Below are 26,912 nucleotides of genomic sequence, written 5' to 3'. Positions count from 1 at the left end.
CCTTGATCGTTGTGTATAACGTGCTGACACATTGCAGATTTTTTTATATGGCTGACATTGATTCACGCGTTGATAAATGATAATAATAATAATAATAACAGGTTGACTCATTCTGACACAGAGTACAATTATATTTGTGGTTCAAAATGACATGATGATTTAAATGTCTCTGCACAAGCAAGTCTAAATGTATGTCATGCTTCCCGAAAATATACCTTAAATGTAAAACCAATGTTGATTGCTTTACTTTAAAGGCTTAACTGTAATATTAGATGGAAACGCTTAGGATGTGTAGCAATTTCTTTATAGGTCAAACAAGTCAAATGATACTGAGTAATACATTCATAGATAATAACAGCCCATGCCCATGTGTGCCTCCAGTCCTGGAATGTTAATAACTTTATTACATTATCCAATGTTACTTTGCCATTGAAGTAATTTAGCTAACTTAATTATGCAATGAATTGGCTTAATCATTGAAAAATGAAGCCTGACAGAGCCTATTACAGGGAGACTGTGCTAATTTTTGTCTGAGTAACTTTGAAGTCCGGTATATTTAATGACTTTGGTTGTTCGTAAGTGTTAATACCCAGCATTATTAAACCACATACATAGGAGCTGCTTGTATTACACTATTTTTCCAAGCTGATTTCTGAAGCAGTTACATTTTTGTTTTTGTGTTGCAGTTTTTGTTTTGTGCATTTAATCATATCTATGCAGAAGATTGGATTTGCATTGTGCAAATATGGTCACATAGCATGATTTACTATAAATATTAAACAAATTTGCTCTTCCATGAAGCTAAAACCTATCACAGTAAATTGTCATCAAAAACCATAATGATTATAATTTATATGTTGTTATAGTATATTTACAGCTTTTGCATAGCTTTGCGTATCTTATTCATTACTGTAGCACTGATATATCGATAATGCAATGCAGTTAGGATAAACCGTATTTCATATTGACAGAATAGAAAGGCCACTCTTGTGCACAGTGTAAATACCATGGCACTAAATTTATGGACGCGAGAGAATATTTATGTTGCTCTGAATGGTAATACCTGTCAGGTGAGTCAGAGAGATGAAAAAGCCCTGATATCTGGAGCTGTTCTGGGGGTAAAAACAAAGAGCACCTGGGAAGCGTCTTGAAAGGTGATGTTGCCTGCCTTAGTGTAATAAAAATGACAAAAAGACAGAATGCATGAACTGTTGACCTGAGGAGAGGAGGAGCCATAGGCAAACATGTGTTTGGAGGGCTTTGTCTCGCATATCTGGGTGGCAGAGGTGAATATTCATTTAATAATGGTGTGTAGGGAGGAATGAAGGCCTGAGGACACTCCATTGCAGAGACAGAAAGAGTTTTAAGTCTGTCAGCAACCTGTCATTTTAGATCCAACGTACAGCGCACCCTCCCACACGTTGACAAGTACCTACAGACACGCACAAACACACACACAAAATGATCAAGCTTGACTGAAGTGGCAAAGTATTAAACCACACTCAATCATACATAACAGTTATTTCTATCTTGATAATCTTAAGTTGTTAAATTAATTAAACCGTCATTCTGTTTCACATAATAGGAATTTTGTGATCCATCTTGTCATGTACTGTTAGTTTGTGTTTTGAACATTTATAAATAAAATTATTATGAAATAGTTATATGAGTCTACGTACAGGCTTATCTGCCATTGTTAACAAGGATCTCTTTACCTGCAGCGTCTTAAGCCGTTTAGTGTGTGTGTGTGTGTGTGTGTGTGTGGGTGTGTGTGTGTGTGTGTGTGTGTGTGTGTGTGTGCGCTTGCATATGTTTGGAGATAGATAACAGCGCCAGTTGTATGAAGTCACCTCTCCTTCAGTCAACAGTCCCGCTGTTTGCTTTGTCATTATTAGTGTCATCCATCACTTATCACCTGCACAGGAGTCTCTAATGCCCGTGCAGATCTATAAAAAACGGGAACATGCAAATTCAGATGTTCTCAGGGTTAAGTGAGCTGATATGATCGCTGCCTTTGAACGTGTCAGTTGTCTTTGCTTCACACAAACAGATACTCCAGGTTATGACAGGTGTGGTCCAACCTGTCAACAAGCTTATTAATGCGGGTAGACACTCGACGATTTCCCCCCACTTATCTGTTGAAACTAAATTCGCTATAAAGTTTGGTTGAGATGTCTGAAATGTTTCCGTTTTTGTAGAAATGCTATTGTTAGACAGAAACTTAAAATGCTGTGGTTTCGGGACAGTAATACTTTTCTTCAAAATGCAAAAACACAATTTTATAACCTCAAATCTTAAAATTCCAATGCATGGTTTGGAATTAAGATGGATTGCCTTACAAAAACATTTTCAGGATAAGTGAGTTTGGCAGGGGGCAAAGGTGTGGGTGGAATGGAGGGAGTTTAAAGGCACCCTAGAGGAGGAGGAAGGGAAAATGAAAAAGAGAAAGAGAGTGAGAGAAAGAACTGAGGGCGGGCTGGAACAACGGGGAACAGCTCCTTTCAAGTCTGGCCTTGAAGTGGGCTGCTAACAGCTGTTTTGACGTATAAATGACGGATGGTCATTTCCTGTTGTGGATTTTAAGGGGCAGGCCTCCCCTTTAAGAGGCCAGTCTGGCCAATCCCCGTTAAGCCTGAAGGCGTTTGCCTATGCATGACTGTATCAAAGCGCAAGGCTTTACCATATCTTTGACTAAACAAAGGGCTAAAAGCAAGGGCTAGACATCCTGCGTGACCGTAGCCCCCTCGTATCTCTGAAAGCTTTCTTTGAGAGGTCACTCATCATAATAGATTACCGAGTGCAACAAACCTACTGGAATGTTGTAGGAGACCATGTTAAAGTTAAAGAGTGAGTATGAAACGAATATGGGGAAGACGTTTTTATTCTTTTGCATAAAGGAAGCTTGCGATTACACCTAATATGCTCATTACATGATTCTTTCAAGTACTTTGGCTCTCTGAATTGTGGTATTCAGCACAGTCAGGCACTTCATGAATACTTCACTGCATATTTGACCATTGTCCCTGGCAACCTAGCCTGGCCTGCAGTTTTCCATTTGCACTTTATATTTTTATACCATTCTTACTTGACTGACACTTTATAGTTTCGCTCCGGAATAGTTTGTCACTCTTTGGTACAGACTGAGAGACGGCAAAGCAAAATAAACAAAAAGGATGCAAATCACTTGCATTTAATTACCTGTGACTGATTTATGAGGTGAGTGGTATGAAAAGGGAGCCCAGAGGCAGGGAGTCTGCTGCTCATGCCTGGTCTGTTCTCCAGAAATAATAATCTCGTGAAAAAGAGGGACAGGACAGCTTTATGGAGTGTAGCTGACATGTGAGACCAACCCTGGAGAACTGTAAAACGTAGCCCTCTTTTTCTTTCTGTGGTTTCACAAACCCCACAATCCTTCTGAGTGATTGTAAGATTGAGGATCAAATCATTTAAAAGCACAAAAGAGGCAGTGTTTCACTTTAAAACATGGTTGAATATTTAGGAGCAGTGTGGCTTTGCTTCAGCGGTACAAATTTTTCTATTATAGCGAGGTATACAAAATGTCCAGTGTTGAAATCTATTAATATTACCAAGAGTTGCATAGGCCTGCAACATGACATGACATAGGGTGATAGGTTGGCCATTCGTGGCAGTTCCGCCGGACACGTCCCGGACATGTTTTCGGGTTCGTTCTCCGGAAGTCGCGTTGGTCGACCGCATACGTCATCAAGGTTTAATATTTCGGGTTTAATTTCAGACAAGCAACCGTTACATTTCAAGGTAAGAATGAAACTACAATTATTGTATGTCATAAAAGAAATGAATCTTAATTTTCTAATGTATTTTAACTGAAATGTGAGAACCTCGATGACGTATGCGGTCGACCAACGCGACTTCCGGAGAACGAACCTAAAAACATGTTCGGGACGTGTCCGGCGGAACTGGCACGAATGGCCACCCTATAGGGTGAATAAAAACTTCACACTATAGGTGACTACACTGTGTCAAAGTTGTATTATACATGTAATCTTACTTTTTTTCTTCCTGCTGTTTGTTATGAGAACAAACCTGCACTCACCTAAGAAGCCCTGTTTGTGTTTTTGCGTGTGAAAGATAGAAAGAAATGATAGGAAGGGGTTTATCGGTTTAATCTCTGTTGGGGATAAAACTGAAAAATGAGTCGAGAATAAAGATTTATTTAGTTCTGTCTGAATAGCACACACAACATACACACGGGGTAAGAAATGACAGAAAAATCTCTTCTCAGAATCCTCTGAGAAGCTTCTCAGGTTGATTTAATGACTCATCTCTGTGTTTTGCTATAATCAGATTTGAACATCTTGAGACTCTCTGATCCAAAGATTTGAGTGATGGTGTGATGACAGGATAAATATTTGTATGAAACCACATGTGCATGTGACGGAATGGAATATAATACAAGATGGATGAACTAAACCCGAGTAAGAGTTGCATGAAAGTCTGTTAAATCACAGCGAAGCCTCATATCAACGTCTTTTATGATATCTGTGACTCTGAATGCTGTCTCGGGCTTAATGGCTCATCTCTCTTGTCGACATTTTCATCAAGAACTCAGCAGACCTACTCGTCTTTCTGTCTCCCTGATTATCTCTGAGCCAATATGTACGTGCCCTACAGTTAATGACAGATCTTTATTTAGCATTCAAACATGTCATGTGCAACAAAACACTCACACACACACACACGTACTGAACTTAAATACTCCCTCTTTGCTGTAACAAAAGGTCCCATTGTCCTCCACATGGAAAAGTTATCAGAAGGGGTAGGAGAATCGCCCGGCTACACACTGCAGAAATCAGATTGCTGTAGATTGTTGTGTGAAATCTAAGCAGACATCAAAAGGTGTTTTTATCTGTGCCTGGACCCTGCGAACGCTTGCGTGGAGCAACAGTCGCTCCATTCAGAAGACTCACGGTGTAGATGGACCGAATGAAATCTCCTTTCCATTCCTCAGGCTAGTCTGATTCATCAAGTTCCACATTTATTCCAATATTTAATTTCTGAGTCACACGCACTTGCGCAAACTGAAATAATAATTAACTCTGTCAAACAAAACAAAGTTCAAAGACAAAGTGTGATGTAAACCCAGCCTACGTTAGTTTTGTCGGTAAACTCAAACTTGATTGACAAGGTTCAAAAGCTCGCAAGTGGATTTCTGAGCAGGTTATGTCATTCTGTCACACATAATAAAAAGAGATAAACGTGCTGCCTGAAGAATAACAACTCAACAGCCGAGTTCTTGGCGGCTTGTAAAATTCGCAGTAAAAACACAGATGTTTTCCTTCATCACCTCTCTGGAGTCCCTATCAGTTCTGAGAAAAAATTATTTTATATATTGACAAATGCACGATCCTCCCTCATAATGCAGGATATGTGGTTATTAACATGACACATTGTGTTAAACTGTTACCCTATGTTTTTTAATGCACTGCACTAAAATGTATTACACCCGAAAGTATGAATACATTAATACAATAAAACCCCCTAACATAATAGTATACAGGATTTGAATACAATTTCGGAGTGAGATCTCAAAGCGCTAAATCTTAAAACTAGGGCAAAGTGTCAGCTGTCACTCATCACAGCCCGAGGTATGTAGGAGCGCCCTGTCGGTCACAGTGTCTTTGATGTGACGAGAGATGGAGGCGCTCAATTAAAAGCCTATCAGTGTGTAAGTAAATCAACACCTATCAGCCTTGTCACTTCAAACAAACGTTTATTATACTACTCCGCCCACCTCATTAATCTTGCACTGTGCGGCTGTCAAGACCAAGCCACAACGGAGAAACACAGAAGACAGACTGGATAAGGAAACGGATATCTCAAAACATTTGGTCTTACTTGAAATCCTTAAATACAAGATTGCTCGAGAGATCAGGATATTATTTCTTTGCACGTCATCTAGGCTGTGGGCTGTTTGTGGATATAGTTTTAACGTTGCTACTGGATGATATTTGTCATGCAAGGCAATTCATTTAACATGTTGGAGGGAGCCCTGGGTAATGTCCTAGACTAACTATTTGTTCTCTGCGAATGTACATCCATTCATTCCAGATGCTACTTTAAGGTCTTGCTAACAACCGTGAAATATTTCTTTAGCTTACTCTTGCAATATGGCTACCCTGCCATTTCACTGTCCGTCTCTACAACACTAAATCAAACGGAGAGCCACAAACAAGAGCCGAATGATCATCAAACAACGTTGTGCTAAAGTCGCCCTCAGATCACCACAGCCCTTATTGATTGCTCTTGCCACTTTGTTTAGACACGATTCCCTCGTTTTCCATGATTCACTTCATTTTGTTTTTCTGTGGAGAGAAAACTCAGGTTCAATCGCATTTTACTCTTCTGTTCCCATCTTGATTCGTCTCCAGTGCCCAATGGCCTGGCCAAGTTTGAGCCTTATAAAAGGTTATTAGTTGCCAAGAGAGAAGGAGCACAAGCTTCTTCCACAAAGCCTGCCAGGAGGTTACACTGCCTGCGCGCTATAAATTACCCTCGACAGCCCGCTAGAACCGGGGAGCTGGAGGAGAGGAGGAAGAGGAGGAGGGAAGAGGGTGAAGAAGTAGGTGCAGTTTTCTTTTCGGTCTCCACTTGATGAATGAGCCTCAGAACAAGGCAGAGAATACATCATATCACCTTTAATAGGTACACATTTCCACCACCATAACTCAGCGTTTAAAAATAGAGAAAAGCGATGAAATACGGTGCCGTATATCCCGGTCGTGACACTTTTACGAGTCCTCCCTGCAGTATAAAGGCATTGATTGCTATTTCAAAGTGCCGTGTCAGGCCCAATGCTGAGTACAACCAGCTGCTACACACAGAGAGAGAGGCAGAGAAAGAGAGAGAGAGAATGAGTTATGACTGCCGAGATTTGGGTGATCTTTTCAGAGTCATCCGTAGCTGTAAATTTACAGTGTTTGTGCTTGGTGTTATTGAAACCAAACCCAGGGCTATCTGTCAGTCATCCATTCTCAGAGAGCTGCTGGAGAGCATTCCTTTCCTGACAGAATCAGACTCTCATTGGAAGGTGAAAGAGAACACAAATTACACATGAAAAGACAAAAGGCTCATGCAATGTGTTCCCTCTGTCTTCATTTATAGCTCCCTCCACCTTTGCTCACTTTTTCTGCCTTTCTTCACACTTGCCTGCCTTGGGACTTGATGTGTTAAAACTAGATACATGGGAATTTAACAAATGGGTTCGCTTAGCTAAGAAACTTAGAAACTTGAAGCTTGAAGGAATGCTTCACTTTCATAAAAAATCCAGATAATTTACTCACCCCATGTCATCAAAGATGTTTATGTCTTTCTTTGTTCAGTGAAGAAGAAATTAAGTTTTTTTGAGGAAAACTTTCAAGGTTTTTTCTTAATTTAATAGACTTTATTGGATCTCAACAGTTGACAGTTTCAGAGCAGTTTCAACGCAGCTTCAAAGGCCTCTAAACGATCCCAAACGAGGGCTAAAACTCTTATCTAGCTAAACAATAGTCATTTTTGGCAAAAAAAATATGCACTTTTAAACCACAACTTCTCGTCTTCCTCTAGCCGTGTGACGCGCCAGTGCAACCTTACATATTGCGTAATCACGTCGAAATGTCTCGCGTTACATATGTGAAGTGCAAACTTGCAGTCCTTTTTAAACAATAAACTGACACAAAGACATCAATTATGGCGCTTTTCCATTGCATAGATAGTACCCCACAGTTTGGGTCACGTTTGGTATCAGCTCGGATCACTTGGTACCCCAACTGAGGTGGTAAAAAAATATTGGGTACTACGTACTGAACCCAATGGAAAAGCTCACAAAAGTAAGATGACCCGACCCAAACTAAACCAAACCGTGGGGTACTATGCAATGGAAAACCGCTATTAGTTTAATTTCACTGTCCTCTTTCTCCACATTTGTAAACACTGGAGCGGTAGTTTCGCATTGGAAAGAGTTTGGAAAGAGGCGTGACTTTGGATGGCGATTTGACTTGAGGGTGGGATCGGGATTTAATTGCTAGGCGGCTACCGTTAGCATTTTTCAAAATGTGTTACCCTACCTTTAATCTGCATTATCCAACCACGGCACTAAAAAATAGTGCAAATATTAGCTCATTTGCATTTAAAAGGACACACCCAAATGCTCACCCCTACAAAGTAGCAATTTTAACATGCTATAAATTATCTATATGATATTTTGAGCTAAAACTTCACATATGTACTCTGGGGACACCAAACATTTATTTGACATCTTTTAAAAGTCTTGTGAAATGTCTCCTTTAGAAAACTAAAGAAGGCACTATTATTTATATATATATATATATATATTAAAATTTGTCATCATTTACTTATCCTCATGTTGTTCTAAACCTGTATAAGTTTCTTTTTTTGATTCTGTATTTTAATAAATGATGGTAAGCAGTAAACACAAAGTTGATGGTACCCACACTGTATAATATTTATATCCAAACAACATATATTTTATGTTACTTAACAAATTAGGTTAGAAAATTCAACTTGTTTTTTATAAGTTACGTCAACTTATCACAAGTTAAAACTTAAATATAGTAGGTTGAATTGACTTGCATAACCAAGTTGTTTTTTTACAGTGGACTTCCACAGTATTTGTTTTTCCTACTATGGAAGTCAGCGGATACCATCAATGATGTGGTTAAAGTAATTTATTTAAATAGCATATGTATAATATTTTTTTTTATTCAACACTCTGAAAATAAAAGCGTTTGAACAGCCGAACTTACATGACCCGCAGCAACGTCATGCACATGCACTGCTAGGCCTAGGGCTCTGATAAATTTAAATGTTTCAAACAGATGCTGGGATCCATCTCATTCAGTTCACCTCAATAGCTTCCCTTCCTGTCTTCAGCCAACATGTAAAAGACATTTAATCTTCTTACGCTGGAAAAAAGCATAAGGTTTACAATATATTGACCCTGTCTTCCTTCCACAAACATAGCTAAACCTATCATTCATGACCATTAACATTTATTAAACAAGAGAAACATGAGGCCCTTAACTGGCAAACATTAAAGCAGTGATGAGAAAGACAGGATGTCTATAATGTTATTCGGCAGTCTCCCTGCCCTTGCTTTTATTACCAATGATATTTATACACTGTTTTAACCTCTGACTCTTTCCAATGTGTACTGTAGTCTGTTTGAGCCGTCAAATACATGTAGGGTGAAAGTCTTCTGTTTCCAGTCCCTCTCTCTACAGTCTATTAAAATCTGCTCTGGACTCCTGCCATAGGCACATCATTTATCTCAGTGCTGGCCAAGAAGAATTATTGTTGTGTAAATCTCAAAGCCTTTTAGGAGATCAAAGTTCCAAAATATAAATCACATTTCTCTGTAGATCTAAAATGCACACACACACACACAGCGGGGGCAAAAAGTGTACACACACACACATACACACACACGCACACACACTGCTCCCCGTGTTGTGAATATGAGGGAGGTTCTCCACCCAAATCTCTTCCCACAGGGTTGAGCAAAGACGGTCTTTCTACCTCCTTATCGCCTCTTCATCCCTCTGTTCCACTCCTCCACCAATTCCCTCTTTTCTTTTCTCTACCGAGGATGCACTTAATCCTTTTCTCTTTGTTAACTTTTGCTTTCTTTAGTGTTTTTTGAAACCCCTACCCATATTTTCACCTACATCCACACCCCCACTCTTTTCAATTCACTGGCATTTTTTTTAACCTGATTTAAATCACAATGGAATATGATTGATTTCAGTTTTGTGCATGTTTTTCTAGACTAACGTCGATGCTAATGTAGGTTCTGTTATATGAAATAAAGCATGCTGAGGTGAAGTGTAATTCATTCAGTGTGCTGTCTTTGGATCAGTTTTGTTCTCTATAAATGTATCACCATGATAAAGTATCAGTTTGACAAAATGTGTGAGATGTCCCATCCAGGTGTAATGCAATCATTAATCTTTCCTGAGCTTCTCCAGATGGTCTTGATATGGCCACAGATAAATCTTGCTACGTTCCTATTGCAGCTGAAACCAAATGCATTCTTTTAATAAACATTTACACTATAATGCAAGTTTTTGGGTGGTACGTTACACTAAACTTCCCCCTGGTGCCGGGCCCTTATGGGGGCATTATCGGCACTATCCTCACTGAAAGGCGCGTGTGTATGTGTGTGTACGTGTGGCAGCGTTCCGAAATGTGTTGATCTCCGTCTGCCGTCAGATTCTATCTACAAACACTGCTCACATCATGTGGGAAGACTAAATGAAAGAGAGGGGTTTGCCATTAAACTGCCAGGGATTATATACTGTGCACTCTGTGATGTGCCAGCAAAACAGATTTGGTGGCATTGATTTAACAGAGAAAAGAGTGACAGATAAGAAGGAGAGAGATTGGGGTGGAGGGTTGATGGAAAGAGAGCATTTTTGGCCTTCTTCAAGTTTCCTTTTTTTATCCTCTCAGACACTTTGTCATTGTGTACTTTTTGCTCAGAAGTAGGAAAGTAAATATCCTGGATTGACTGCGGCTGTCATGATGGGTAATTTGCTGCATGTGTGGATTTAGCCAGATCTAAGTTACATCTGTCTGGAGAAGTTCTCTCGTTTTTTGAGCGAATGCTTTAGATCATAATGGACAATAGGAGGAGCCTGGGAAGGACGAGATAATGTTTTTATGGACAGATCATATCCATGCACAAACATCACAGAGACTGGCTGCTGGCACTAGTGGAGATTGCACAAAACTTTTTGTGTCTAACCAGTTCTGAGCACCACTTTGAACCTCTTCACTTGCTAATGTGGGTCGGACTACTAATATTGTATCTATATTTGCGTCGGTTGGAAATATGCCATTAATATGGGATTCATGACATTGCGGCATCAACGATTGATCTACAAAGACCAGGAGATAGATGATGAAACCGCTGACTCGATGCCAAGTACAATGACCACAGCTTACTAGGTGGTACAGAATGTTACAGGGCCATAACAGCTTCATATCCGTTTCCTCACGGAGGTGGGATGTTATGTGTGAAGCAACCTTGAGTAGCACCATCCTTCCCCTTTAATGTTCTCTTGAAGCCAACTGTAGCATTGTGACAAAGTTTACACCTCATTGACAGGCTAATATCCTCATCCTGACACAGTGGGCGGCCGTCTATGGGAGTTTTAAAGAGAGCTGCTAAATGGGACGCCTGCGCTCATCAAAGTCAGCACACACATTTACAAAGCTGTGAATCCCAGCACCCGGGACCTTTGAAGAAGAGGTGTGGGTTTATAGCGGACAGCTGTTTCTGTAAAGAGAAAAAGCTGGCACCACAGGAGGACAGGTATGCGATTTGGTCACGTGTTTGCCGCAAGCAGCGTGTATAAGCGCACGCATGTGCATGTGTGATGGAGGACTGACATCGACATGTTAGATTAATGTGTGAACTCTGGGTCTAAGACAGCTAATGCTTTAGATGGCATGAGCATGCAAGTCTGAGTCAGTGTGGTTTTTCTCTAGTTTATGTGAATGGGGTCAGGAGAGGTAGAAGTACAAAGTAGGATGTATGTGTCAAAGAGCTCGAGAAAATAAATCATGACATGTGAAAGTTCACGCATGAATTAAGTAATATGTGTACTTTGGGTCATCTGGACTCCAGACTGAAGAAGATCAAATATAGTTTTATGTGGAATAAAGGAAACGCATGCAGGCCTTGAATGGCACAGGAACTGTGGGTCACCAATAGGTTTCACTTTGAAGTGACAGCACAGTAGTTGCTCATCATTAGTGCCATTGTTACTGTATTTACTTACTTTCATTGCATTATTCATTTACAAACAAAGCATTTTGATTCATTTTGACTTTCTTTCAGAGAATAAATAATTTTTATCTTTTACTTAATGTAAATGTTTCTCGTGATCTTAAAGAAGATATGAAGGCATATGCTTCAATATAATGGACAACTTGTTGATTTCTTTCATAACAAAGCTAAAATTTGTTTACAAATATTTCACTTTTTTTTTAAATGAATGATTTGGTTTGCATAATGAAAAAGAATTAGCCAATAAGAGACCAGTATAGATAGGAATTCAATAGTGTTATTAAAAGCATCCCAACGTGAGACTTCAGGAAGCTGGTGGATTAGGTGTGAAAACCCATCTGAAGTAATTTGTTTGTAATTTATTTTTATTTACATAAAACATCATTCATAAGAACATTCTGTGAAAATAATAAGTAACGTCATATCAAAGATTTAAAGGGATAGTTCACCCAAAAATGAAAATTCTGTCATCCTTTACTCACCTTCATTTTGTTTTAAACCTGTATGACTTTTTTTTATTCTGTTGAACACAAAAAAAGATATTTAGATAAATGTTGGTAACACACAGTTGACAGTACCCACTGTTTTCCATAGTATTTCCTTTTCCTACTATGGAAGTCAATGGGTACCGTTAACTGTGTGCTTACCATAATTTATCAAAGTATCTTCTGTTGTGTTAAAAAAATAAAGAATAAAGAAACTCAAAAATGTTTAAAACTACATGAGGGTGAATAAATGATGACAGAATTTTCATTTTTGGATGAACTATCCCTTTAAATCAATGTGAAATCAATCATTGAAAGCAAACTTTCATGCTCCTAATCCCAAAATAAGATACCTAGATTCACAAAAGTACACTTTTCATGTCAGGAGTACACTTTTAAAAGTTCTAGGCAAAGGATGACTTTGAAGATGCAAAAGAAAACCATGCATAACATAGTATTTCCATATTAAAATTTTTAAAGGGGCCATGTCAAAAGATTTTTGTAAGATGTCATATAAATCTTTGGTGTCCCCAGAGCAAATATTTGAAGTTTTAGCTCAAAATACCATAAAGATATAAAGATATAAATTTATTATAACATGTTAAAATTGTGCTGTGAATTATTTTCTCTCTCTCTTTTTCTCTGCACTAAATGGCAGTGCTGTGGTTGGATAGTGCAGATTAAGGGGTGGTATTATTATAATAAGAGCTCCTTATGACATCATAAGGAGAGCCAAATTTCAACGACCTATTTCTTCATGTGCTTGTAGAGAATGGTTTACCAAAGCTAAGTTACTGGGTTGATCTTTTTCACATTTTCTAGGTTGATAGAAGCACTGGGGACCCAATCATAGCACTTAAACATGGAAAAAGTCAGATTTTCATGCCATTGCCCCTTTAAGTTACAACATAATTACTATAGTTAGATTTGTGTATAATTTTGAGGAGTTTACTATTATTGTAAAATGTATAAAAAAAAGTTTTAATTGACCTTAAATTTTGCATTGATATTGTAATTCAAGATTCATTCTCTGAATATACACCTTACCTTCTGTAAGTTTGATTTTATTAAGCCAAGCAACTTAACAAAGAAAAAAAGCATATTAAAGATTTGTAGGAGTTTGACCTCCAAAAATATATTTTATTTGGAGTTACACAGGAGTAAGCCAATAACAAATGTATACTTTTTACATGTTGTAAATTAACAAACAGATCCCATCTAGTTTTCTCTTTATTTTTCCGTGCTGTCAATCATCAGGTGTTAGACAGAGAACAAAAGAGAAGCTGGATGAAGAAAAGAAGGTTAATGTTCATCCTGTCCAATCCTCACCCTTAGGGCAGAACTCTCCTCCGTTCGGTTTCTTTTTCTTTTATTCTTTTCTCTTTGGGAATGATATGCTCTGCTTTTCTTTTTTCTGTCGTTTGTCTCCAGACTAAAATTCTTTATGTTTGAGTTGCCGGATTAAAGCCTGGAGTCTTGCGTGCATGTGTGTATGCGTTGCGATCGACAGAGGTCCTCAGGTTTCACGGGTGCCCGGCTGGTCTCCCTCGGGCGACAGCGTGATGTCATCAGCCGTGTCCTGAAAGCTTGTGTCAGTGCCTGTCCATCATCCCGAGCCCATCAATGCACCGTGGCAGCATTCGTCACTTTGAGTTACCGCGGTTACTGTCGCCGCTCAGAGCACAAACACTGACACTCAGGTTTCACCCCCTGACTATCACCATGGTGATCCCGAAAAACACAATATGGGTTATGCAACGGCAAAGGGGGATCAGATACGCAGCTTAGGTCTGTTTGTTGATGCCATTGTAGTGCAGCAGATTTGCCCAAAATTCTCTGCATGTGTGTGCATACATTCAAAATATATAGAGTGGGGTTCAAAGATCTAGTAAGTGGACTTAAAATGTTTTTATTTAGCTTTTTTATATTAAAAATTAAAATTTTATAGTTTAAGTGAAAACAGCACTAATTCGGTTATGTCTTATTTTGTTAGCTCCACAAGTGCAAAACCTGCTGATCCATTTTTTCCCAGCATGATCTAAGGATTTGTGTGCTTCACTGAAAGCAGGAATATCTGACCTTTAATACAAGATTTTTTGGTTACAAATTTGCTTATATTTAGTTGGTGGACCAAATTATGTTATAAAAAATGTTTTTAATATGTTCCATTCATCTCCAGGTTTAAATACAATTTTGAATCCCAGATGTTTAATGTTGTCTTAGACATGCACTGTTCGTGTGTGTGTGTATTTATGATTGACAGTCATTGCAAGGCAAGGCCAGGTGGCGTCCTGTTGTAAATTTGCTTCTACCTTTCTTTCCACACTCGTCCCTCCCAGCTACAACCTGTCAGGCTTGACAGCACATACAAAGGAGGAGAACAGAGAGAGAGGCAGGGGAATGAGGATTAAAAAGAAAGAGAGATAAAAAACTTTAAAGATGAAATTAAAGAAAAGAAGATGAGCTGACAGCAGCTTGTGAGGAGGTATTGTCTGATGGGGAAATGTATCTGTGAAAGGGAGGCTTTGATCACTAGAGGACAGAAGAAGGGGGAGAGCTTGTAAAACGGCACTCTTCAGATTACTGAGAGACTGCAGGAAAATAACTAGACCTGCAATTACAAGCTACCAGTCAAAGGCATAGGAAACAACATCAGTGCTAATGACACAACAAAACGGATGCTGGGAGGGTCAGATGGGAGGATCTCTTGTTTGGGATTCTTACATTTTATGTACTAGCACTGGTCTCATATCAAGTCACATATCAGCCTTCTGTTAAAGGAACACTCCATTTTTTTTGAAAATATGCTCATTTTCAGCTCTCCTAGAGTTAAACATTTGATTTTTATCTTTTTGGAATCCATTCAGTACCACTTCTAGCATAGCTTAGCATAATCCATTGAATCTGATTAGACCATTAGCATCGCACTCAAAATGACCAAAGAGTTTTGATATCTTTCCTATTTAAAACTTCACTCCTCTGTAGTTACATCGTGTACTAAGACCGACGGAAATTAAAAGTTGCGATTTTCTAGACCGATATGGCTAGGAACTATACTCTCATTCTGGTGTAATAATCAAGGACTTTGCTGCCGTAACATGGCTGCAGCAGGCGCAATGATATTACGCAGGGCTTGAAATGAGTCCCCTTGGTAACTTTCTATAGCAAGGGACTTTTGGTCTAATCAGATCCAATGAATTATGCTAAGCTATGCTAAAAGTGGTACCGCCACACCTGGAGATCGGCTGAATGGATTCCAAAATTTTAAAAATTAAATGTTTAACTCTAGGGGAGCTGGAAAATTAGCATATTTTCCAAAAAGTGGAGTGTCCCTTTAATCCAGATAAAACCAGAGATGCTTTAATGTACTCACTTTTAATCTAGCTTTTAGTTAAAGGTAGGGTAACACATTTTGATAAATGCTAACGGTAGCCGCCTAGCAATGAAATCCCGATCCCACCCTCAAGTCAAATCGCCATCCAAAGTCACGCCTCTTTCCAAACACATGAACACGCACAGATCAGACGGTCACGTCTCATGTCTCATTCACCAGTGAGAAAACTTTGCAGTACAAAGTGAATAACATTTCCAAAATAACCAACATAAACAACTGGTTTACATCAGAATTAGTTTAAGCACACGTTCGATTGTGTAGACGTAGTAACTATATCGTTATGCTAATCCGGAAAACGAACACAAATTTCATAAGCAACACAATGTTTCATCAAAGTAGAATATCTGAATCCATCTCAATACAAACATATCGCATACCTACCTTACCAAAATAAACAGTGCAACGACCCTTTCAGACCCTTTGCCTCCTGTAGCTGTTTGCATCTCGCGGTAAAGCAGTAAAGTTACAGATGTTAATTTGGGTTTTTGCTCTTGCTGATCCAGGCAGTTTTTGCTGTTGTTGTTATAAAAGATGCATTTAGTTTTGTTGCTCCTGTGTAGGTTGTCAATTCAGCAGAAAAGTTTGCTGTTCTCGCTTTTTACAGACAGAGCGCACGTGAACGCGCCGATGACGTATGGTATCTACGTGGACTCGCTGCGCGGTGGGAATTCAAATTACGCTTATGTATGAGGGACATAAAAGGAAACGTCCGTTCGGACCGAAATCTATGATTTGTTGAACATTTTTTGATCCTACGCCTTTCACAGATGACATAAATTTTTACAAATACATTTAAACAACTTAACACAGTGAATGCTATCAGATTGTGAGGAGACTTTTAACCAGCATAACTAAAAATGTTTCAGGATCAAATCTGTTACACTACCTTTAACCAATAAATTGAGCTGTGGTGCTCATATGGGCAATCCCGTGTCGTTTATCAGTGCAGATCCTCTCTTTTCCATTTTTTTAATTAATGTGTGTCTTCCTTGGAAATCGAACCCATGACCTAACCCAATCCTCTACCAATTGAGCTACAAGAACACATTTCCTGCAAACTTTTGACTATCCTTGTCAATAATAGAGAAAAAGGACTCAAAAGCACAATAAAAGAAAGAGAGCAAGAGACAAATAGATTCGTGTGGGTGTGTTTTAGGGAGCTTGGGATGAGGGAAAACCGCTGATGGGTAAGGTCTAGGATAATCAGCCTTATTTAAGGATTTGAGGTGTGTGTGCGTGTTGAGCATTGCATCAGTGCTCTTCTATAACTCTGTGGCACTTTGATAAGCAGAGCAGCTCACTGCTAGTAGGGGGGACTCATGAGGGGGCCTGTCTGATGAGAACCTGCCACTGTCTGCGTGGGGTCTCTGACTGGAACATGGCCTTTGATGTCTCTCTCTTTTCTTTTTTCTTTCTTTCTCTGTGTCTCTCATTCTTTCTTCCTTTCTTTCTCCTTAACCCCCTCTGGCTTAACACAAGTGCATTCAAGTGGCCAATGTTCCACTTGAGTGTACCTCTGTATTGACAAGGATCTGCTGAAGTGTGACCTGCCTCTGTGTTGTGTTAATTCAGACTGAATTACTCATGAGTTTGTCCCTGTTTTAATGCTCTTTTCCATTTCGGTGGTTTTGATCTTTCACAAATGGCTCAAACAATGTGTGTGTGTGTGTGTGTGTGTGTGTGTGTGTGTGTGTGTGTGTGTGTGTGTGTCTGCAGTGTTGTATGATGGATGTTTATGTTGAAGTGTGTGCGTCAGAAATTTAGGTACGTATGGGTGAGAATGCGAATTGGAGTGCAAGGGAGGGGAGAGGAAATGGAAAAAAGAGTCAAATTGAGGTGTGTAAGTGTGTCAGTGTGTGCATGTGTGCGCTCAGATGGGGGTCAAACAGCACCTGTCAACAGCCTTGCTGCTTTAATGTGACATATTAATGTGACCTGCCAATGCCAATAAGTCACTACACATTGCACATGTGTGCATATTTACAAGTCTCCGTAAATTCAAGTGGCTTGTGAAAAATTTAATCTCCTCTCATGCCCAGAGCTGCTGAGTTGCTTCATACGGCTTGAGCAAACCGTTTTTTTTACCTGTTGTAAAATTGTTGTGGCATTTTAACCCCTCTGATGATTAATAAGTGTGTGTGTGGGTGTGCGCGCCCGGGTGTGTTTCTGCTTAGATACATTCAGGTGCAGTTTTTATAAAGAGCTTCATTTACATCAGATTATAATTTACCTTTAGCAGGCACATGTACTGTGTGTGTGTGTGTGTTTAACCTTTTTTACCTTCACTATATTTACGTTTAAAGATCCTGCACTGTGACAAACACATTCTTTCAAGTACAAATATTTGATTTAGTCACTCAAACAAAACATGGGTCATAAATCAGGTCATGCAACTGCATGCATAATAATTGAGAGCTCTGATGCAAAACCCCTTAAATGCGTCTGACCTGTTTTGTAAATGAGCATTTTTTATTAGGCTCTAATGTTTAGGCTCAGTCATTTATTTTGCATGGCAATGAAAACATTATTAGTCAGTAATTTAAATGCCTTATTCTTACAAATGTCACTTTAGTCATTTCATTGGTATTTACGAGAAAACTGGTGCATTTTCTCCCTTGGTTCGGTTCATTTAGGCATTTGTGAACACAGCAATCGCGCTCGGATCCGCACCAAAACAACTGATCCGAGACCGCCTGAACAACAGGCTGTCTTATATTTTTTTTAAGTTATATTTTTTGGCAATTTTGCCTTTATTTTAACAGTGAGTGAGGAGAGGACAGGAAAGTACAGGGAGTAGAGAGGGGTTTGAGATCGGCAAATGACCACAAGCTGGGAATTGAAGTCGGGTCGCCGAAAAGTGAAAGCACCACATGTCGGAGCGCTGCCTCCTACATCATCGTGTCTGACATAGGCTATCTTATTGCTTTTTTAACCATAAACATACCTGATACCTCTTTGGTGACGAATTCTGGTGACAACGTCAACGCCATTCAAAACCTGAGTGCACCTGTTCCTAATAATGCTGGGTACACACCAAAAGATAATCCGGCTGATTTTGGGCTATTTCCCCCCCTTCCGACAATCCTAGCTGTGTCCCGATTATCTTGATGGTTCTACAGATTATCTTATCAGATTTTCCCTTGGTGTGAGGTGTGTTAAGAGTGTCCGAACCTGATCGGAAGAACGTCGGAGCTGCCCCGATCACGAATCATCAATATTAAACAAGTTTTATGTTTACGATCAGAAATCCTAATGTGTGGGGGGAACCCCAAGGACAAAGGCGCACACGCTCTTGAGATTATCACGTGAAATGAAACAATATCCAATCAGAAAGTGAAATGATGGAAAACGGAAGCAGTCATGGCACATCACAAAGTGGAGTTGCTGTGGACAGCAGAGATGGACCATGTTCCCGCTGTCTCCATGACTTCACCCAAACCCTTTTTTTTTTCTTCTTGAATTTGCTGTGAAAGTCATTCCAAACACTATCATTGAAATTTCTTTCTGCATATCGTCCGCCATGCCTATTCTGAAGTCTCGCGAGATTTTGTGAGATTTCCTGTGTTCACAGTCAAGACTCTGGTTAAAAATCTTTTCGTGTATGTGTGCTGTTTCTGACACATCATGGCACACCACACACTATAGGAGCAAAACGGTTACATTTAGGAATTTTTATCCTCATGTTTGTGGTCTATCACATTTTGAAAATTGTATTAGATGTAAAAAATCTTTTAGTGTGTACCCAGAATAAAATGTTGTCTACTTGCTCTTCTCCGCAATAGGTACATGAAAAAGAATGCTGTCCCGCCTAAGTTTTGATTCCTGCTCACAATAATTATGTAATATAAGCGCAGTTAAAAAAGCCACACAATAATCCCGCAAATCTGCTGTCCGTCAATCCTGACAGACAACTTTGAGCAGAATCATGGACAATAAACAAATGCACTCTGACCAATTAAAGGAGAGTTTCGCACGGGATTTGTATTAACAAAGTCTGGTTTATTTGGAAATATTGCCTTGTGAATGTGAACCGAACCAACATGAAATTGCAACATTGTAGCCATTAAACCCCTGGTATGTGCGCTGTCTTTCCACATACAATTCAAATACAAAAAAAACCATGCACACCATCACAGAAATTCTAATGGTTTCCATTAAAATACCATAAGGAGTATTAGCTTTTACCATTTAAAGACTACAAAATTCCTTTTTGTATTGTGTTTTAGGACAGTGGTTTTCAAACTGGGGGCCACGAGATAGTGCCAGGGGGGCCCCAGTTTTATGAAATTTTATGAAATACATTAATATATCATGAATTCTTTGTAATTAAACCTAAAAAAATAAGGGTACTAACCAAAAGCACAACTTTTTTGTATAATTTAATGATTTTTTTATTAAAATGTTGAGATTTAGAACTGTTCTGAAGGAATGCACTGTACACAAGGGGGGCCACACGCTAAAAAAGTTTGGGAACCACTGTTTTAGGACATATTCCAATAGGATTTAATGCCCCACCAATAGAACCCAACACATACCAGGAGACACCCACAGAGACCATTATAGTTTCCATTACAACTAATAAAATTCCCGTTAAAACCTTTAAATCCAATAGAATTTATGTGATGGTTTATATTGTTTTTTAGCAGGGAGAACTAAAACGTTTCAATAATTAGCAAATTGCAAATTAAAACCCTTTTAAATTTAGCATAGCATGTCACTACAACTTTCCAAATGTATTTAATCTCAGCTACCCATAGACACGCATCATTTTTTAACCTCATGCTTCACCTCTGCTGCATGATATATGCAGAACAGATAAAGCACACTTCACAACATTCCTGATCAACAGGGGAAGTAAAACAGGAAGAGACAGGAAAGACAAGTCGATTTTCAAGCTCCGGTTTGAAAAGAATACAGTAAGACTTCTCTCTCTTACTCTTTGTCTATGCAATTTTCTTTGCTCCCCACCCCTAGAGTCAATGAGGTGTATGCGGTCTGACAAATAGACAGACTTCAACCTCCTGACAGAGTTTCAGGCTAGAAAGCTCAATAACTTCAGACGTGCCCTCGAGACAAGAAAGGTTACGCAAACGGGCCCCTAACCACCACCGCTAATCACAAACGTACAGTCTTGTGCCATACTCAATGTCACACATGCACACGTACATGCTTTACCGCAGTTTTTTACCCTCCATCAAAACAGAAACATAAATAAAAGAAAAGCCTGAACCCCATGAGACACAGGTTCAAATGAACTCTGATAGCTCGACACAGAATATGGCATCCGTAATGTGATTATGGGTGTATGGCACTCTCTGCCTACACTCACAGCTCGCTGAGGGAAAGTCTGGACCTGCTACGGCAAACATATTACCACAAGAAAGGAGCGCGAGGGCTTTTTAGCCGCCAGAGTTTACGTTTGGATGTTTCATGCTTAAGAAAGCCTGGAGATGATGCTAATGTTGAATCAAAACTCTGGCTGTGTGATCACTAACATATGTGGAGGGACCAGGAGAGCGCTGGCTACAAGACAAGAACTGAGGTCGCTGGGATGCAAGAAAGCGGGTGACGCCGCAGTATATTATGAATGTTTCAGAGTTTAAATGGAATTACTTTGGATTACTCCAGGTCGTCCGGTTTGCCCTATACTTGGCTTCGCGTTAACTGGGTTGGAGATCCATCAAAAACTGAACATTTCTAAGAGGGAAAAACTGTAATAAAAGGCAATGAACTATGGCTGTCACACCTGTAAGAATATAAAATGTAGAGAAAGGGAAAGAGTGAGGGAGTGAGTGAGGTAGGAAAATGCCTATTGCTGTGAAGTCCAGCAGGAAATCCAATAAAAATTCTTCAAAAGTCCACAGCTGACATTGAAAAATAGCGAAAGCATAAAGTGGGGCAGGGTAAATAAAGAGAGGGGTTATTGTATTTGGCAGGACAGAACTGCAGTTTAAATTGTGCAAAAAGAAAGAAAGAAAGAGAAAGAAATTAAATAGAACAGAACATAAGAGGAATTTCAGATGGGAATATGATAATAAATATATGTGTATCATTTTGATTAATTACCATAATGGTATTTATATCTTACAATAACTATTAAAAATCAATTCACCAAACAGTAAGTCCAGCTATGAATGGTGGGCAAAGAGAAAGAACCGAGCATTGGCGGCTCGTGACTGCTCATCCAGGGGCGCAAATTTAAAATATGTGTTCAGAGTGTCAATTGTGTTGCTCGTGTTTTCAAAATATGTGTTTGTTGCGTCATGTGAACCATGTGCATCACGTGTTTTGTCAAAATAAGTACCTGCAGCACATGCGTCAAAACCGTTTATGATAAAAGAGACGCTCACGTTCACAAAATATACATGACACTCCCTTAACTCTTTCACCGCCAGCGTTTAAAAAAAAGTTGCCAGCCAGCGCCAGCGTTTTTCATGATTTTCACAAAAGTATAATGTCTTCCGGAAAATGTTCTTCTTTAAATATATAAACATACAATATACCAAATGAAAGAACAGACCCTCTGCTTTCAAACAAAAAAAACCGTTTCATCCTACCTTCAGTAGTTCTTTTGTAATCAGCTTTTGAATATGGGGTTTCTGCAAAAACACCACATTTTGAGCAAAAAGCAGAGATAATTCCATTTTTGTGACGGACTTTTCATAGAGATCCCATTCAGAGCGATCTTTAAAACAGACACGGACATGCAGCAGCTTGCCATAGGGCAATACTTCCGGGTTTAAAAAGTTGCGGAAGGGATAATAGCGGTATTGCGGAAAGACAGAAAAACTCGTCATTGGCGGGAAGCGTTTTCTCTTGATTGACGAGATATCTCATCAATGGCGGGGAAAGAGTTAACAGTAAACTCTGATTACACATGAGATTATCTGGCAAATGCGAGAGTCTCTTTTATCATAAACCCTTTGAACGCGTCTGTAGCAGGCACTTATTTTGACAGAGATACGTGATACACACAGGTTCACTCAACACGCAGAACACATATTTTTAAATTACGAACCACACACATGACGGGCTACATACATGTTATGACGAACTTTGCATCGAGCGCCCTCGAAAAATGAAGTCACCGGCCTCCACTGGAACCGAGTATGTTATTTGACCCAAAAACATTGCTGTGATGTACTTCGATAAGTTCTGCCCTAACTTCCTTTTTCATATAAAAAAAAAGAGTACAGTAGTATCTCTTCTTCTGATAGTTTACTTCTAAACCTGCCAAGGAGCAATCTCGTCTCACCAAAAACAAACCTTTTGAGTGTGTTGCTGAGTTTTTTTGAGAGAAGTGAGCAGTGTTTGCATGGCAGCCTGTGAACTTGGAGTCCATTTACAGGCCAAAAGGAAGGCATTGTCCTGCCAAACAGAGCAAATCCCTCAGTCTCCAGAAATTACAGTTATTCTTCAGAACTGTTTAAAAATGTGTCAACAGCTATAGAGATGTGTTTGCCAGCGGTCTAGCTTTGCTCAGTCCTTCTACCCCATTTTTCCCAATAACATGTTAAAGGCTCCACTGGAATGACCTGCTTCTCTCCTTCTCTCTCCCTCTCTCTCTCTGAACAGCCAAAGCTCACAACCCAAAATCCCTAATAGAAGAAAATGAATGCTATCCATCATTTTTCCTCACCACATTCACCCCATCAAACACATGCTCACACGCACACTCTGGATCAGACATTTGTACTGTAGAAACAAAGCGATGGGAAGTTATTCATTTTCATTGAAAGCTGGTGATTTCTGTGGGTGCCATGTGGGTGTGTTTAGCGACATGACAAAGTTGAGTGAAAACGTTTACCTTATGAAAATGAGAAGCAACTCAACGCGATGGTTGTCGCTGGAAGTCATCCATCTCTCGTGAGATTTTGTAGCCCAGTGTCGGAAATTAAGTTTATGTTACTGTGGGTGATTTTCAGATGATTTGTATGTAATGACATGCAGGCTTATATTTTAAAATGAATGGCATCATGTTTAAGAAAGTGTTGCCAGCTGCCCTTAAAGTCTTCCTGAAGCCGATAATTTTATCACTTAAAACTCATTTTTGAGCATCATAATATGTATGTAAAAGTTTATGTAATTTTTTTCCTTTTAAAGGGACATTCCACTGTTTTTGAAAATATGCTAATTTCTTCGCTCCCCTAGAGTTAAACATTCGAATCTTACCATTTTGGAATCCATTCAGCCGATCTCCAGGTCTGCCGGTACCACTTTTAGCATAGCTTAGCACAATCCATAGAATCTGATTAGACCATTAGCATTGCTCTTTAAAATAACCAAAGAGTTTTGATAATTTTCCTATTTAAAACTTTTCTGTAGTTACATTGTGTACTAAGACCGACAGAAAATTAAAAATTGCGATTTTCTAGGCAGATATGGCTAGGAATTATACTCTCAAACTGGCATAATAATCAAGGAATTGGCTGCTGTGACATGGCTGCAGCAGGCGTAGTGATATTACGCACTGCCCAAAAGTAGTCCCCTGCTATTGAAAGTAAGCAAGGGGACTATTTTCGGGCAGTGCGTAATAGCACTACGTCTTAGTACACGATGTAACTACAGCAGAGTCAAGTTTTAAATAGGAAAGATATCAAAACTCTTTGGTTATTTTTTAGCGCGATGCTAATGGTCTAATCAGATTCAATGGATTGTGCTAAGCTATGCTAAAACTGCTAGCGCCAGACCCAGAGATCAGCTGCATGGATTCCAAAACAGTAAGATTCAAATGTTTAACTCTAGGGGAGCTTGATACTGCGCATATTTTCAAAAAAAGTGGAGTGTTCCTTTAAGATGCTTTTAAACTGCTTGAATGTTATTCCCTCATTCAGTATATGTGGATTTATGAATATGCGAATTAGTCTCCGCCTCTACTCAACCACATAGCATGGACCATAGATATGAATATGCAAATTAGCCCATCTCAATCCTTTAATAGACATAAATATATGCTAATTTCGGTAGTTTCAGATACATACTGCCAAGTCTGATTTCACAATGCATACGTGAACTGCGCAGTTGCCTTACTTAGTGGACGTGTACACTAAAGTATTTAAACGCGACTAAAATGCCTGGCGAACGTCGACTGTGGGTGCTTGCCACTGCTTTGGTTGCTATGATAATGCACCGGTTGGCTGTTGTGATATTTGTCCCACCCCTCCTCCACTGTGATAGGAGGGCCAAGAGAGAAGTGACATTGACTGGAAATTAAACACCAGCTGCTGGAAAAGGCGGCACTTCCATTGGAAAACAACACATATGCCGGACACCGTTTCACCACAGTGGGACTTTTGACTAAAGCAGCTGTTTTTGTCGACCAATTCAGTGGCTTGTCATAGATAAATGAGTAAATAAAGTATTCAGTAGTTTTCTTATTTAGCTTAGTTTTTTGCTCATTTATTTAATCATTTATCTATGACAAGCCAATGGATCTCACAAGCTGACGATAGGAAGATCTCAGTATGGAGAATATTGCCCAAGAATAATAAACATATGACCAGTTTTTCCAGGGTTGTTAACATCAATCTTTTGTTAACACGCTTAGACACGGGGTTGTTGCTCTTGCCCTCTGTTAGCCTCTAAGCAGGAAATAGTAAGGACTGAAGGGTATAGCTAGTTCTGCCTTTAACCATCATAGTAATTAATCATGAGAGAGCTCTTTTAATGGTATTCATTTTTCTTCACGTCACAGGGTCAGATTTCCGAACAACACGCCATGTCACACAGCTTTGTGTATCACATGTTTTATTCATAAGGTCAAACCCTTATGGGTGAACGCACGTGATAACGCGCACACTTTGTGTCTCGATCGGGTTGAATTTTACTTGGCGAGTGTTGGTGATCTTTTGGAGAACAATACAAGTGTTTCTCTCGTATTTCGGGGACAGGCGGGTTTCATAGCGGCAAACTAAAGGTGAAGTGGAGCATACTGTTCATGGCGTACAAGCGTATGCGAGTGTGTGGGCTTACCGCCTTGGCTGCAGGCCACCTCGTCAAAGTCACTTATTTAAATTCTTCGTGACGCGTGTAGCTCCGAGCACATTGGCTTAAGTTACAGTTCCAGTAATAAAAAGAAAGGCCTCATACTTGCTGTTTGGCATCGATAATAATATCTTAGTTACAGTTCATCTCTCTCTCTCTGTTTTTTCCTCTCTCTCATTTTCACTCCACTTTTCAATCCCTTACTCATATTCGTAACTTTGAGAGGTAGGTACAAACATATCCACCCAGTGCTTGACTGCTAAACTAAAGAGACAGTTTGCTGACAGGCCGTCTGCCATTGAACTATAAGCCAACAAGGAAGATTTATGAAAATATGCTATCTGTCGTCTTTCATACTCTTTATTTTCATTAAAACTTCACTTTATGTGAAGGGAAGGTTGTGTGTGTGTGTGTTGGTGTGTTTGTGCGGTTCAAAGCAAGAGTTGTCAGATGTTTTGATCTCAAACATGTTTGTTAGTTGAAAGTTAAAGCATAGCTCCCGAGGTAGCATTTTTGATCGGGTCGACGCGATAACCTTTTCAGCTGTAAAGCTAAATAGGCGATACTTTCATTTCTCGTTTACTTTCATTTTTGATTTTCTCTCTCCCCTTTTTAAAAGGCATTTACTGTGCTGTTGAAGTGAGAGCTGGTGACAGGGATGTCAACAGCGGTTTGTTTCGCGCCAGGCAAGAGAACAGTACCCGTCTCTGTATCACCGCCATCCCTCTCTACCAAGTGCTTTAAGTGTCTTTCCCACACGTACACGGACGTCAAGCGGTATTACTATCAATCTCCAAACTCTGTTGTAGTGACGTGCCGAATCACCCGTGAGACATCTCCACATTCTCCAAACCTGTTTCAACAAAAATAGACCTCTAAAATGCCATGACCATGCCGAGATGCCGCACAAGTTGTCTTTGCTTTGTTATATTGATAACCTTTCATTCCAACATACTCTCCTGAGCACAGCTGGGATCAGCTCCACTATAGTTTTTCTAAGATTTGATTTACAAGATGAAAATAACTCGTTCACTTAATGGACGGAATATTTTTCCTCGTACGGCAATCGGTCTTGACTTTAAATCCTCATTGGAGGTTAATCTATAGCTCCATCCCTCCCTTCACTTCTAAGTCACTTATGGTAAATTATGGCATGGTGCATGAAATATCCCCATAGTATAGCGCAAACTATGATGAATCTTCAAGAACATCCACA

The 26,912-nt window shown here is 39.5% G+C and overlaps 1 long non-coding RNA gene across 1 annotated transcript in view; it reads left to right on the top strand.

The window, feature by feature from the left end:
- The first annotated feature begins 11,182 nt into the window (after positions 1 to 11,182).
- The window catches only part of LOC135732114 (uncharacterized), a 134,754-nt gene continuing 119,024 nt past the window's right edge, over positions 11,183 to 26,912 (top strand). The window contains exon 1 of the long non-coding RNA XR_010526697.1: positions 11,183 to 11,356. This is a non-coding gene — a long non-coding RNA (uncharacterized lncRNA). The remainder of the gene's footprint in view (positions 11,357 to 26,912) is intronic.

Source organism: Paramisgurnus dabryanus, chromosome 5, assembly GCF_030506205.2.
Source record: "Paramisgurnus dabryanus chromosome 5, PD_genome_1.1, whole genome shotgun sequence".
NCBI classification, from domain to species: domain Eukaryota; kingdom Metazoa; phylum Chordata; class Actinopteri; order Cypriniformes; family Cobitidae; genus Paramisgurnus; species Paramisgurnus dabryanus.
This window is presented reverse-complemented; position numbering and strand designations above follow the sequence as displayed.